At 45.2% G+C, this 15,849-nt stretch overlaps 1 protein-coding gene across 11 annotated transcripts in view; it reads right to left on the bottom strand.

The window, feature by feature from the left end:
* FRMD4A (FERM domain containing 4A) overlaps nt 1-15,849 on the bottom strand; it is a 584,868-nt gene that overhangs the window by 212,320 nt on the left and 356,699 nt on the right. Inside the window, exon 1 of one of the 11 annotated variants that reach the window (XM_036023950.1) lies at nt 3,046-3,175. The exons of the other annotated variants lie outside the window; for them this stretch is intronic. The gene's annotated coding sequence lies outside the window, so the exon portion shown is untranslated. Of the gene's footprint in view, nt 1-3,045; nt 3,176-15,849 lie in introns of those variants that run through there. 11 annotated transcript variants of the gene reach the window in all.

Raw genomic sequence — 15,849 nt, forward strand, 5'->3', positions numbered from 1 at the left:
ATGTAAGAGAGAAACAACAACCAGCTCCCTCTCATTTGCACCACAACCTTGTGGTGTGCGGGATGGAGCTCCAGCCAACTGAGCCACCTGGACAGGGCAGAGATGCTGGAGTTTTCCACAACTAATACACCAAAACAGGGAATTTCTGCCTCAGGTTTTATTGACACATCAGGTGCTCTCCAAAATACAAAAGTTACAAATTAAAGTCATAGATGAATCCAAACTTACACACTCTGACATTGTGCAGAAGTGGTTTAAAATAAGTCTATCAGCTATTTATCTGTTAGCATGTCTATTTCTCATTTTGGAATATTTAAATGGAAATTCTCCATAAGCTGTACTGTTCCTTTAAAAAAAGTATTTACATATGGAAAATATCTAAGAATGAAGCTTTAAATTTGAAAGTGCCCCATCATCTTTTCATTCAGTTTGTCAGACTAAATGTGGCTCAAAACAGATAAGTATGTAGCATGTGAGCAGAACTAGAAGTATTTTACACACACACACACACACACACACAGGCATCAATAATGTGACCACAAGTGATATACTCATGCAGTAAAGTCAGTAAGGATCTTCCTTGGAGGAGGTTTCACTGTACCCCACACTCACGAAAAGAGACAGGTACCCCAAAAGGTCCCTTCAACACCAAAGTTCCTGGATCCGCATCTCATCACTGCCTCTCCCATCACAAACCGTCCACACTTTTTTTTTAAATCAACTTATCAGGGCTGACTCAAGAGCCCTTCCTTCACACCTCTGGTGTATGTATACACCATTCCACAGAGCTTTTTCCAAGTTCCAGAACCCAAGCAAGGACTCACACTTGGCTTTGCCTTTGACCCCAGATAGGAGCTTTGCTGTTATGATGAAACGGAGCACTGTACACATCTGGGATGCAGTTCTCATGGATTATGAAATCAGCAACTCACTGAACCTCCAGGGGTCTTAGTTTCCCCAACAACAAGATCATGCTAATGGTAGGAGCCACCTGCCAGGCTATCAGGGGACTTGGCAACAATGTCTGCAAATTACACAAAGGCCCTGTGCCATAAATAACAAGTCTTATTAATAAAATTAGTTCAAGATGAGAGCCAAAAAAGATTATAGCAATAGCAGAGGCAGATCACCCTCTGTCAGAACAAAAGAGGGTTGGGAGACTTTCTGATCCTCATTTCCACTGCCACAGTTCCCCTTTTCATACAAGAAGAGTTTTTTGTCGTTGTTTTATTTTTCTCAAAGGTTACTTCTACCCACAACTTTATACATCAGGTGTTACTTCATTTCACATTATCTGGAGGCAACATTCTAGTCATTGATCAGACAATATAGTGTTGATTCAAAGCACATCCAAATATTGCTCCCATTAATTGTGCTATTTAACCTCGAAGTACCAAATGGATTCTAACCTATTGCATCAGGATCCTGCTTCCTGCTGTGCCTTAAGTAAACCCAAATTTCATTTGCACTGGAATGGGTCCCTCCCTCAACAGAAGTGGCTCATCCCCTGACATTCCAAACTGCAAGAGACAAGTGACAATTTGAGGATCAAAATCAGATTTCTGCTAATCTGGAGATCTGCTCTTCTGGTCCTGCCCAAAACAGACTCCAAAGAAATGGGGCAAAATTTTATGAATGAACTTGAAGCAATTCGAAGACTAGAAATAAAACAATTAAACCCCCATGTCCTCCCCCAAACCCCATTGCACATTTTAAAGATGGCACCCAGTTCTCTGAGTGCAAGTGATAGATTTTTGCATCCAGCTCCTGAGGTACTTTCCCCAGGGTCAGGGGTGGCTTCCCTGGGTGAAGTCAGAAGTTGGCTCCCAGCTCTGGGGTGCTTTCCTACAAGTCACAGTCATGCTCTTAGAAAGGAGGAGACTTATGGATGCTGAGGTGGAAGGGCATATGAGCAGTTGTTCAAAACTCAATCAGGTAAATGAAGATCAAGTCAGCCAGGCCAGGTGTCTAAATACAGGCAATTCCAAAATTGACTAAGCTGTCCAACCTGAATGGCTGGGATTTAGAAATGTGTCTGTCTTAGGTCTTCTGAAAATGCCTTCAATCAAAAGCAGTGAGAATTCACACTGAAAGAAGCCAGAGGAGCAGCAGCAGCGGCAGCAGCAGCCTCTGTTGGGATGTTCCATTCACAGGGGAGAGAGAGCTTCATCCATTCATGGTAGGGTCAGGGAGTCCTCTCCTGCACTGGATGGCCTCTCTCAGTGAGATGAGCTTCCGGGGACACTGGCATGGCTGCATCTTTCAGAATGAGTATGTCTACTAAGTAGCTACAGCCAGAGCTATTATTAGCACAGCCATCCCTTGGAAATCCCACAGAATTTGCTTGAATTTACGGAGCAGTTACTCTGCTAACAAGGCATGGGAGAAAGACACCGAGTTCCTGATTACACACCGGCAGTCCACACAGCTTTCAACATGCAGGGCTGGTTAATCTTTTCTCAATGTAATGTGTACCAACATTTGGGCAGCTGCCTGCAACACAGAAGCATTGCGTGGGGTCATTTCTAAATGACCACGTACTAAAGGGGGTTTCCTTCACTCCTCCTCCCCTTCCTTTCCGCATCAAACTTGCTGCAGCCATTTGGAATGTAAAGAGCAGTCCATTTTGGCAGTGCCCGGCAGCCGGCGATCACGGCCTGTCTCTGGCCACCCTTGTCTGAATCGCTCCCTTTTACACCCACAGGGCAGAACTCCCCTGACATTTCCACAAAAATGGTTTTTAAAAATAATCCCACGCGGTCTGCACACAGCCACGTCCTTTCTTTCTCCCTGGGTAAATTCAGAGAGTTGGGCGCCCAAGGAAAGTGCCTGTGGGAGAGCAGGGGCTGCGGAAGGGAGTCGAGTGGGCCGCACGTGGGGTTTGCATTGAGAAATGTCACGTCCGCGACACTACATACTCTACGGGCTCCTTATGGAGTGTCACGTCCCTTTCACCGGCCCAGCATTTAAAAAAGGACACACAAATGCTGCATAGTCAATCGCCCCCCTGTGATAGCGCCTGGAAAACAAAGACACATTCATTACCTTTTATTTGTTGCGCGTCTCAGGGAGCCGAGGAACTTCTGGTTTGCAGCGGCGGATCCACGGAAACCGGCGTCCCATCCGCCCTGGGAGCGCAGGCCCTCGGCCTACCCCGCGGCATCCACGCCCCGCGCCTCTGCCTCCTCCTCCTCCTCCGCGGCACCCGCAGCAGGCGCCGCCGGCCCGCTGCCCCCGCCCTACCGCCCCCGCCCCGCCGCTGCCGCCGCCGGCCCTCCGTCAGCCCATCGCCCTCTCGCTTCTCTCCCGCCGAGCCTGGCCGAGAGCCAGGGCGCCCGCCGCCGGCCCGCCCCTCGCGCGCGGAGCCTGGCCCGCATAGTGCGGGCGCCCTCCGCCCCTGGGCCCGGCGCCACGCCCCCCGCGCACCGAGCGCTCCCCCTCCACCCCGCACGGGGGGCGCGGGGCTGCCGGCGCTTCACGACTTCACTGGGCGGCCGGCGGGACACAATGAGAGCCCCGGCCCGCTGCCCTCGGCGGCCCGTAAAGCTTGGACCCTTAGTGGCTCTGAGCTGGCCACGCACACGCAGTCAGGACAAAGTTAGATCCCTAAGCAGGCTGCGGGCCTGGGGACGCTGTGCGGGAGGGAGGGAAGGGAATCTGGAACGGACGGGCTGCCTCCTACCACCCCCCCCCCATGGACACGCACAAAACCTACCCTGCGAGCCGAGCCTAGCCGGGGAAAGAGGCGACTCTGGATGGCCTTGGCTGAAGGTGTAGCTCCCTCCAGCTAGTTCAGTTTTTTTGAATTTGAATTTTAATCTCCCCTCAACTCTTTGGGAATGGAAATTCCTGCGAGATAACCCAGCCAAGGGGCTATTGTCAGGGATTCGCAACAATTACTGGGGGAAGGAGACTTCAATTTCCAGAGACCTGAGCGGAGGAAAACCTGACAAGTGCTCTGTCCAAAAAAAAAAAAAAAAAAAAAAAGAGAGAGAGAGAGAGAGAAACAAATTCGGAGATTATCCCTACCAAGAACAATAACTCAATTCACATGGCATGTCTAAATGTTTATTGCTTCAGGAGCTCAATTTGCCCTAGACACATTTTTTTTCATGAATTGTCAAAACACAGTTGATAAAATAAAGAGCAAAGCAGACAGGGTCACCGCTCAGCTAGCGTGGGACACCTAGCTTGTCTCAGGGGTAAAATCTTTTTTTTTCTCTGTAACGCGCTCATCGCCGAATTTTCCAGCATCCATCCGTTCACCATCCATCCGCTATTCAAGGGACAGACTGGTTCTCCTCTCACCACAGCTGAAGGAGACCCTGGTAGGCCCAGCACCTGTATTTCCAGGGCACTGGCAGGGGTGAAAACTTAACAAACTCTGTAATGGGAAGAAATCTCACAGTCCTATCTTCCAATGGGTCTTTGTACAACACACCCACTGTGTTCTTCTCTAAATATCTCTGAAGAAAAATTTGGAGAGTTCATGATGTCTCGCAGCCAATAAAGGGAAACTCTGAACACGGTTAGTGTCGGAGGAAAAGTTGAACACGTGCACCGGGACCGCCTGTCTCCAAGCTGCGTTGATTGTGCTGGTGACGGGTCATGACTCCCAACTGAGTCAGGGGAAGCCTTTCTGAAAGGGATGTGCCCCTGCGTTTGGGGGACGGTTCTACTGTAAAGCCCAGTTCTTTCCAAATGCAATTGAAACCCATCTTCTCCTGTCCTGAGACCTCCAGGGGAGTGTTGTTTCTTTGGATTTGACTGTTTCCAGCGCTGATTTGCTGTGACTGCTACACTTAGTAGGGAATAATTGAGGAAATGTTCAAATCTGCCATTTTCCTTCCTATAATTAGTTCCCATGGCCAGAATTCCATCCACCCGCTGCTTTACCACCATTGGAATTTTCAGTATGTCCTAAACTGAGCCTGTCTGACCAGAAGTCCAGGCTCCCTATCTCACTACATGTACCTGTCCAACCCCCACAAACCAGAAACAGGGATAAAGGGTCTTTTATTGCCTTCCATTCACTCATTCAGGTCGTCCCCAAGCATTCCTCTTAAAAACTTTGAAAAGTTCCTTAAGAGCAGCCCCTTGTCTGACTTGTTCCACCAGCACCTGGTTCTGGTTAATCTTTATGGACAAGCAACCCTGCCCAGCCTCGCTGGGTGCACATTGCCTCAGGGTGTCCCCACTAGCCTCCTGACTGGGCTCCATCCAGTCTTGTCTCTGAAACACATTCTCCTCACCAGCTGCAGTAACTCTCCTAAAACTCAGATCTGATCATAGAACTTTTTGCTTAAAACTCCCCAGGGCTTCTCTGGCTCTTAGAAATAAAGTCCACTCTTCTTCAGAAGGCTAGAATGGCCTGGGCACCAAACCCTCCTTATCCATCTGGCCTTATGTTTTGCCACCTGACCTCCACAGGGCCCCCACCTCCATACCCTTCTTCCAGATCCCTGTATTCCAGGTTCTCACTCACCTCCTTGTTACCCAGGAACCAGTAACTTCAGAAACAACTCAGATCATGTCACTGCACAACCAAACCACTGCCAAAGGCTTCTCCTTCTCTTGAAGCATCCTCTCCATCTTCATCACATGTTAATCTCCCTGTCCCTTTATGCTTGCCACACAGGCCACCTCTTTGCCCTTGAGCAACTGTTTTCTTCTCTTTGCTCTTCTTGTTCTTCCTGGCCTGAATGCTCTTCCAGCCTCATAACCCCACTCTCTGTACAGCTGGCTCCTTCTCATCCTTCAGGTTTTGGCTCAAAGGCTGCCGCCTAAATAACCGTTCCCTGATCAACACAAGGGAAAAGGCCTAGCCCAGGTACTCTTTGTATCGTTATCCTGTTTATTTGTTTCTAAACACTTTGTCACAATGGGTATTCACAGCCCCATGATAAGGGCACAGATGGATTTCTGGCTGCCTGGGCTTGAATCTTGCCTCAGCCGCCTGCTAGCTATGCAACCTTGGGCCAGTTTCTCTGTGCCTCACTTTTCTCATCTATGAAATGGGGATGAGAATATTGCTTACCGAATAGGGTTGACATGAGACTAAATGAATCAATATAAGTGAAGCACTTAGAACAGGGTCTGGCAGTATATGCATAAGCCCTGCAAGGGCCTTTGTTTGTTTTATTTGCAGTTTCCCTACATGGCACAGAATCTTTTTACCCCCTAGGCCTTTTTGGTTTTGGTGCCCAGAGAATGAATGAACATTTAGGGAAGACAGCCCTGGTCAGTGTGGCTTAGTTGGTTGGAGTGTCATCCCATAAACTGAAAGGTTGAAGGTTCATTTCCCCGTCTGGGCACATACCTAGGTTGTGGGTTTGACACCCGGACCAGAAGTGTGCAAGAGGCGACTAATCAATGTTTCTTTCTCTCCTGTTCTCTCCAAAAACAATGAAAAAAAATGTCCTTCGGTGAGGATTAAAAAAAATTAGGAAAGACAAACCTTATTTGTAGAATTTAAGTACTAAGAGAAAAAGGCCATGGTAAAACTTGATGAATGAGATAAAATTCAAAATTTATCTAGAAGTTAATGAAAACAAGGAGAAAATGTATTCTCTATATCACCAGTGAGATACTTAGAGTTGATGGGTAACAAGCTCTGCCAGTCAGAATTTTGTAACGGTCTACTTTCCGAAGAGCAGCCAGTGCCACCTTGGAGAATGCAGGCAGTTCCGCTTAAAGGCCTAAAAAATCAAAGGACCTTTGCAAAGTGTTGTTTCATCTGCCCACTCTAACAGGCGGTTGGGATGAAAGAAGATAGTGTTTCCATTTTCAGTTCCAGTTTGATACTTTTTGAAGAGTGTAACTGAAAAAAGAAACATTGGCAGGCTGGTTTCTGGACATTTGCCTTGGTGTTTTGATTTCACTGCTGCAGACCTTTCAAAAAGAAAGAGAAATACTTTCCCTGTGCCCTTGCAGAGGGCAAGTAGGATTGAGACCTGAACATCAGGGGCTTCCCTTGCCTCTCTCACACAAAGTTAAGGAGCTTTGTTTTGAAAAGAGTTGAACTCCCAAAGAGAGGAGAGGTGCTCTGATGCTTGGAAATCTGGGGTATAAAAGGGGATGGGGAAAGGCCATAGCACGCCTGGAAAAGGAAAGAGGTCACATCTGTCTACGTGCCTCAGGAGGGCCCCCGTGGTCACTGGGTGGGGGCACTAAATTTTAAGAGGTGTATCTTAGGCAAAGAGTCTTGGGGTAGGGCCAGTAGGAATGGGGTCTTTCCTGGCTTTCTTGGCTTTAAAATGGACCTCAAGTTCTTGGATACTGAACATCTCAGTGGTAATGAGTCTGGTTGATGATAAGAGACCCTTTTCCTGTCCTGAGATACAAGGTGAACTGAAGGAGAGGAAAGAGTGAATTCTCTTGCTGACTGAAGATATAATTAGACTTAACTGGGTTTAGAGAAGTACTGTAGTTTGCCGTGTATAATGTGCACTTCTTTGCCCAAATTTTTTAGGGAAAAATAAGGATGCACATTATATGTGAATAGTATTAATTCCATACCTATATAAATGTTTTTCATTCTTTTATTTATGCCTATGCATTAAAAATGTACTCTAGAAATCAATAATGATATCTGTATACACAATACTACCTTGGAATATAATAATTGAGTTTATTTCTAAATATAAGTAAATAAGTAATTGAATTAAAAACTAAAATGAAAGATTTTTTCCCCCTGAAAGTTTGGGCCAAAAACATGGGTACAAGTTATACACGCAAGATACGGCAAATTAATGGGATGTTTTTCCACGTTCAAAGTTGCATAGCAGAAATTAAGCCCTCCATCCTAAATATAAAGTCCCAGGTTCTTAATTCTGAGATCCGGAGTCACAGCTTTTCCGACAAGCTCTGGGCAAGATGCAGGGTAATTAAGAGGAGATTCCTCAGCTAGAATCTTCCCCAGTGTCACTTACATGGGAGAAAATAAAAAACTCTCCACTATGCCTTTACTTATCTGACTTGCTGAGGACAGAGGAGAGGTGCCAGAGTGGGGGCGGATCTGAGTGAGAGCTACATAACCCCTTCTTAGGGGCCAGTGACATCGGACAGCCTGGGACCCCTGCTCTGAAGGCCCAGTGTGACCTTCAGTCTCTCCACTTCTTGGTGCCCATTTCTTCACCTTTAAAATGGGCTGATAATAATGTCTCTCTTCAGCCTTGTGAAGACTGGATTCAACATAGATTAATTCCAAAGCCATACAACTGATAACAACTGAAAGCCAGCTATTATTTCAGTATATACTCTGTACCAGGCATGGCACTAAGAGCTTTCCAAACACTAGTTAATTGGATCGGCACAAGATGCCCAGTGAGGTGAAGACTATTCTTATCCCTTCCTACAGATGCAGAACCTGGGATTTAAAAAGGTAAACAATGTGCTGAGACACCTCTGTTAGCCCAGAGTCATTATTTTGAGGTCCTGAGCACGACCTTGCTTGCCTGGACCGCCACATAGTATACAAATGAAATCTACAGGCCATCACAGTGAGAATGGCCACAAATGTACTTTATATACAACTATTGATTATAGGCCGAATGAAGCACAGCTAGAGTTGGATGGCACCTGGGAGGTGACAGCAAGCTATATTGCTACATTAGTTACATTAGTTCCTAACCTGAACCATATGAGCAAAGGTTTCCATCTAATACCCTGTCTTTCTGGAGAATGACACTGGCATCTTTTCCTTCTACACTGCAACCAGTTTTAAGGATAAAGACCCCTTTGGGGCAGGATACACTGCTTGACTGGTTTTAAGGGAACCCTGTTCTATTTTCATACCCAATCCTTTTTCTCTTCACTCCCAGGTCAATTAAAGGCCAATGGTGAACCATTTCAATCAAAAAGAAAGAATTTCAGCTCCTCTCCTGGCCCAAGTAAGTACTTAAAACCATGGTCCCTGGGGTATATGAAGAACTCGTTCAATAGCTGTGCTTTATTTCATTATTTTTCATAATAGTAATGTCATTTTTAATAGCTATGTTTTATAATCTTGTTATGTTCTCATTATATTAGATTGTTGCTTATAATTCCTTTCCTGGTTGGGAACCATGGTTTAGACAGCCACAACTCACGGCAACAAAAACCCAGGGCAAGTCTTTCTAAAACACAGAGAAGGATCAATCAAAGCATCACAAGCTAATTAATGTAATTTGGAGCCCCTGGGAGCAGCGTTATTATGGTGAGTGCCATAGTATAAAATCAGTGTACGGTGTAGGTACACTCAAGTACATAGGTTAGCTCTATCACCACACCTTTTCTGTATATTCACTCAGAAATATATATTAATAACTAGCTAACACTTAGCTGGCACTTACCAAACACCAGACACTGGTTAAGTGCTTTACACACAATAACTGAGTTAATCTTATCAACAGCCCTGTGAGGCTGGTACTGTTATTAACTCCATGTAGCATGGAGGAGGCACAGGGAGAAGTTGTACAACCCATCTCAGGTCCTACAGATGATAAGTAGGCAACAGACCATTCTCCAACTTGGGCAGTCTGACTCCAGAGTCCACATTGTTGCTCCTCACTCATCAGATCTTCCAATTGTCCAGTATCTGGGGGCCTCGCATCCCTCACAGTGCCTAGCACAGTGCCTATCAGCTGGAACTCGGTAGTCACTACTTATTCGTTGGCCCATTGCCTCATTATGAAAAGGAGCTGTGAAAGAAATATCTGTGAAATTGAATGAAAAAAACTTTTCAGCAAATGTTCCTTTTCCCTGTAACTTCCAAGTGTGAAATTGTACGTGCAGGTGACAGCAATCAATCAGCCTCTCAGGGAAGCAGCAGGAGTGTATTAAAATGATGAGTCAGCGTGGGAGGAACAGCCCCAGGACTCAGCAGACACAGCCCCTGTGCCGGAGGGAGAACGCAAGCCAGTCTCTCGCAGGCGCAGGCGAGACGGGGCTGGAAGCTGTCACGGAGTGATGTGATGTGATGATTTCCCCTGCCACCAAGTACAAGTCACACCTGCCCCCGAATTATAACGGCACAGAATTCATTATAATCCACGTCATAAGCAAGGTGAGCTCCGTGTAGAACATTTCTAGGGTTCTGACTTCACCAAATGGGAAGCTGGTTAGGCTATTTGTTAAGATGGGGACTGGATACACAAGTCTAGGACTCACAAAGAGATAATGGGGGTGGGGTGGGGGCAGGGGGTAGATTTCAAATTTGGGATATGTCAAGTGGCAGTCCACTCCCAAATATGCCAAAGTGGCATATTGATTATTTTGAATTAAAGTTACTTAAAAAGAAGCTGGTACACAAGGTACTCTGACCCTCCTCTGTCCCTGAGAGCAGGAAATAAATCTTCTCTGTGAGAGGTACCCTGCCTGTACCAGCAGGAAAGAGGTGCATCCTTATCACCAGGGAGAGAGAATTCAGGGCAGAGAAGCCTGTACAGCAAACCTTGTTACCTTCTTCTAATTTCCTATCCCAAGCCCACATTTTAGATTCCTTACTAACTAAGCACCCAAACCTAAGTTACTTTGTCCTGTCAAACACTCACAAATTTGTTGTTTCTTTGCATAAAAAGTGTAAAAGCTGCTTGCTTTGGTCATTTTCTTTAGTTCCCCATTTCCATGGGACCTCCTTATACATGTACACAGTTAAATTTGATATTCTCCTATACGCTGTCTCATGGTCATGTAATTCTTAGACCTGCCTGAAGAACCTAGAACGGAAGAGGAAAACTTCTTCCTCCCCAGAGGGCATCTGAACTTACAGAAACTGATGAGATTGTCTAGAAGAGATACTCTAGGAAGAAAGGACATCTTGGGAGGTAGCTCTAAAACAGTGGTTCTCAGATATAAGTCCATACCTGGTAGGCGACCAAAACAGATTCCGGGGCTCACCCTCTTATGCCCACCAAGTTTCAGATTCGTACATCACTCTGGGTTAGCAGTGTAAGAATTTCGTTTCTAACAAGTTTGGTGATGTTGCTGCTGGTGGCTCATTAGCACCACTGTTCCACCACTTAGGTCTTCACTTTGCTCCAGGCATGCTAGCCGCCCTGCCGCCCTCCCAGGCTCAGGCTTGCTCTGGCCCTGGGGCCTCTGCCCTTCCCCAGATTCAGAAGGAGTCAAGCCTGGCCTTTGCAGGTCTCTGATCCAATCTTACTTTACTAACGAGATCTTTCCTGACCATCTTTCTTTCATTCTTTTATTTTTTTAGTAGAGAGGAATGGAGCTAGTTTTATTTCTTTTTCAGAGATGTCACTCAATGTTTTAAGTGCCCCAAATTACTGTGAGCTATGATCATTCTTCTTAAAAAACAGCAACTTCCCCTGCTGCCCTTCCGCTGCTACCCTCTCCCTAATCCCTCCCCTGTTTTATTTTTCTCTATTGTCCTTATCATCTTCTACCAGACTATATAGCTGTATTTTACTTACGTGTTTGTTTATTATTAGTCCCTCCCCAGAGAGCAGGGGTTTATATCTGTTTTGTTTACTGCCGACTCTCCTGAATCTAGATCCGTCCCGGGCACATACCGAACATTCAATACATAATCATTAAAAGAATAAATAAAATGAACGAACAACATCCACATATGTAGAATTGTGGTATGAAGAATTTAATTCTGATGGAAACCTTTCCTAACTGGTGACCCCCATCTCAAAAATGAAATATAACCACGTTGTTCCATTCTGAAAACATTCTCCTCATGCACCTGGGGTGCACAGCCAAGGCTCTCTGGCAGGTGTTCGTCAGTAGGCACTGGGTTGGGCAGGGACGTGACAGGGAACAGACTCAGTGTGGTTCCTGGCCCCCTTCTGCTCTCTGCCTGGTTGTAAACAGGGCCCTCCTGCCTGCCCATCCAGCCTCACCGCTCACTGCCCTGCTGGCACATCACCCCCCAGCTGTGGGGAGAAACTCACGCAAGTCCCTGTTGCTTCTTCCTTCTGCTCACACTCTACCTCTGGGCAGAAGGCCTTCCTCTGCACCCACCCCTCTTCCCCTGGCCAACTCCCCTCACTCTGCGTGCTCATCCTCCTGGCCACCTTCCCAGAGATCCCCTCTCCAGTGCTCTAAAATAGCCCACGCATATCTGTACACATAGCACCTTATTATAACCCTTTCTGCACCTGTCTGTATTCCTTACTCCACTGGGAGTTTCTCATGGGCAAAAATCAGGGCAATGCTTTGCTCATTTTTATTTGAGGGATTTTATTTTATTCCAAAGCCTTCAAAATTTGTTAATCTGTACATAGTGTATTTAATTTCACTTTACCGCTTTTTTGGGGCCAAACATTATGATAATTACCCAATAGAGTTTTATAATTAAATCCATCCAGCTAATAAAAAAAAAAAAGGAGAAGCATCTGTGATGGAGGAGAACAGCATCTGACCCGTGTTTATATGCAATTTCATATAATTGTCTTAATAAAGACAGACTAAATTATAGTCAGTCTGAAACCGTCAGCGGGCTCTGCCTCTCCTAAATGAACAGGAGTCGGCTGCAACGCTGCTGTGCAAACATCAAAGCCCAGTTTGGGGAATCGCTACAATATGTTCCAAAGATTCCTAAGAGCTCATTGAGGTCTAACAAAAGCACTTAATAATCCAGCAGGTGTAATTTCTATCTTGAGATGGATGCCCCTTTCATCTCTCCTCTTAGTCCCTACTCAGTAATCTCTAAATTATGTTTGCTTTGGGAAATCAAAGGTGGTTCCTTTGTTTTTAATTCTTTAAACTTCTCTCACGTGGTCTTGGGATGATCTTCCCAGGTCTCTTCCTGTCTCACCCCCCTTTTCATTCTCTCGGAACTTCTAAACAAGGCAAATCCACACTATGGTCTGAAGTTGAGCCTAAATCGGGGCCTGGATACCTCAGGACCATTTTAGTCCTGTGTTTTCAGTAGCAGAGGGGATGTGCTGTGGAGAGAAAGGAAACTATCTTTAGAATCTTCAAGGAAAGCCTGCTGTATGCTCTACAAAGGACATCTACCCTTGGAAATGGTTATAACCTGAATTGTTATCAGATGATATTGATGATGATGATGATGATGATAGCAACTATTATTTACTGAGTGCTGCCAGGCATATCAAGTGCTTTATCTGTAATCCTTGCAGCAACATCACACAGTAAGGACTACAGCCATGTGATGGGTAACAACATTTTGCTCAAAGACGGTAGTATAGCATATCCCAGGTTTGTAGTAGGCTACACCATCTAGGTTTGTGTAAGTGCACTCAGTGATATTTGCATAATGATAAAATCACCTAAGGATGCATTTATTAGAATGCATTCCTCTCAATAAGCAAAGCATGACTGTATTAATTTCCATCATATAGATCTGGAAATTGAGGCCCAGAAACATTAAGGTCCAAAAGTCCAAACCCAGAAAGAGACAGATCTGAATCCAAGTCAGAGCTCAAGGTCTCCAAAGTATGTTCTTCACCTGAGGCTTAATTTTGAGCAAAAGCAGAAACCGGTCATCCCAGAGCTCACAGCAAGAAGAATCTCAGGACTGCTTTCTGGTGGAGGTGGGGCTCAAGGGACCAAAGGTACTACTATTCATCTAGGTGACATTTTCTGCTGATTGCTGCTCCCAGCCACCCGGTCTTCACAATCATTCCCACCCAAGCTGAGCTCTACAGACACATGGAGGTGTTCTCCAGCAAGGCCAGGTCCAATGACAGGGCATCCCTGAGTCATTGCTGGCCCCCGTTTGCCAGCCTGGCATAATCCTTGGCTGTACTTCTACAATAGTTATCTGAGGATTGTTGTTTTTAATTTTCACCATAATGCTCATAGTTAGCAAAGTCACATCCCTGATTCTCCTCCTCACCCCTGAAGGGTGTTGAAAGAGTTAATGTGACCTTCCTTACCCGGACCTTCCTTATCTATCTACACAGCATGTTGAAACTGGAGTTATGATTCACTTTCCTGCCCAAAGGCACCAAGAAAGTAATCTTAATGGTTAAGAGTTTATGCCCGAGTTTGAATCACAAGGCAGCAACTTACTGGATGTATAGCCATAGGCTAATGAGTGCTAATCCTCTCTGTCTCACTTTCCTACTCATAAGGTTGCCATGAGGATTGCATTGCATAATATGTATAGAGTTTTGGGCACAGAGTGTGTGTTTAATAAAACATATGCTATTAATATCCTTATTTGCATTATCTGCATCAACTAATAACATAAAATCTGGCAACTTGGTCTATAAAGGATACCCACTTGCCCGCTACATCAGATGTGGATTCTTGGTTTGAGCCCTATACCTACGTGCTGTGAGTTTTAATGAGACCCAGATGAGTTAACTACTGTAAATGAATGATAAGAAATATCCTCGTCCTGAATAATTATGTCCTGAATTCCAGCCCTTTCCTCTGAGTTCACCCTCTCCTTGTAGAGTGTTCACCCTGCTCATCTGTGATTACCTTCAGGGTGGTTCAAGTCCATTTAAGTAGCCACTGGGGAATGTTGTTTGCTTTAAAAGGATGCCCCCTAGGAGTTACAACCAGTCACAGCACGTACATCTAAAGGGTCTCTTCATTTGATCGTCACATGTGTGGTGTAGCATGTCTACCACCCACAAGCTAACCTGTGGTCTGATGCTTGTAGCCCTAGGTCACTCAGAAGTCAGCAATAGCACCGTCGAAGCTGAGTCAGAGCCCCAAAGTTTCATTCCATTTATTAGGAGTCTAAATTAACTTCTGTTTTTCTGGAAGAAAAAATATATAGAGGGACATGGAAAATGAGCCTGACTTTTATAAGTTTGTCCAATCTCCAGTTTAGTGGGAAACCCAGGAGGTACTCTAGATTAGACAGAACAAATTAGGATGAAGCAGATTAGGATACAGACAGTCCTGCATGGCTGTGGTCCTATTTGTCATCCATCTGGCACTCTGAGGGGTGAAGGCTCTTGTGAGCGCCTCCTCAGAAAGATGAGGAAATGGATACAGGAGTTCCTGGCCTGCCCCAGGGCCCCCAGTGAATTATGGGAGCATCCAGAATTAGAAGAGATGGCTTCTCATGCTCAGCCATGAGCGCAGCTCACCAGTATCTGGCACCTACCAGTATCTGCACCATTGTCGAGTTGTTGCTAGACCAAATTTTAGTACACTCCTAAGTTGGAGATGGTGGGTTCCTCCTAATACAAACATATATAATTTCTTTTAAAATTTTGATGTCCTTCTTTAAGAAAGAACTTTAAATAATGGAACAGGATAAGCATTCAGAAAAGTACAGAAAATATATTAGACTACTGGATAACAATCATTAAGATTGAACATTTTGCCTTGTTTGCTTTAGACAGCTTTTCTTATTTTTTTTCAGACATGATTGACATATCAGTCAATTATGTGTAAGTTTCAGGTGTATAATGTGTTGATTGGATACATTTATATCCTGCAATATGATTATCACCCTAACACCTCCATCCAGTCAAATAACTGTTTTCTTTTTTGTGGTGAGAGCAATGAGGACCTGGTCTCTTAGCGACTTGGAAGTTTATAACAGTGCATCCTTGACTAGAACCACTGCTTGTGTGTTACATCACATAAATGTCTACGGGCTGCAGCCTGCACCCTCTCACAGCGTCTCCCCAGCTCTCCCACCTCACACCGTCTGGTCTGTTTTTATGAGGTTAGCTTCTTTAGACTCCATGTATAAGTGATATCACCCATTATTTGTCTTTCCCTGACTTGTCTCATTTATCTGTTCTCACACTAAAAAAACAAGTTACTTCTAAGTTTTCACAATTATAATCAGGGCCTTTGCTCTACAGTTTCCTCTGCCTGGCAGGCTCACCTCCCAGTTACTCATTCATTCAACAATATTCTCATAATACCCACTTAATTCGCTCCTTTATTCCTTCAGGG

The sequence above is a fragment of the Phyllostomus discolor genome, chromosome 1 (assembly GCF_004126475.2).
Source record: "Phyllostomus discolor isolate MPI-MPIP mPhyDis1 chromosome 1, mPhyDis1.pri.v3, whole genome shotgun sequence".
NCBI classification, from domain to species: domain Eukaryota; kingdom Metazoa; phylum Chordata; class Mammalia; order Chiroptera; family Phyllostomidae; genus Phyllostomus; species Phyllostomus discolor.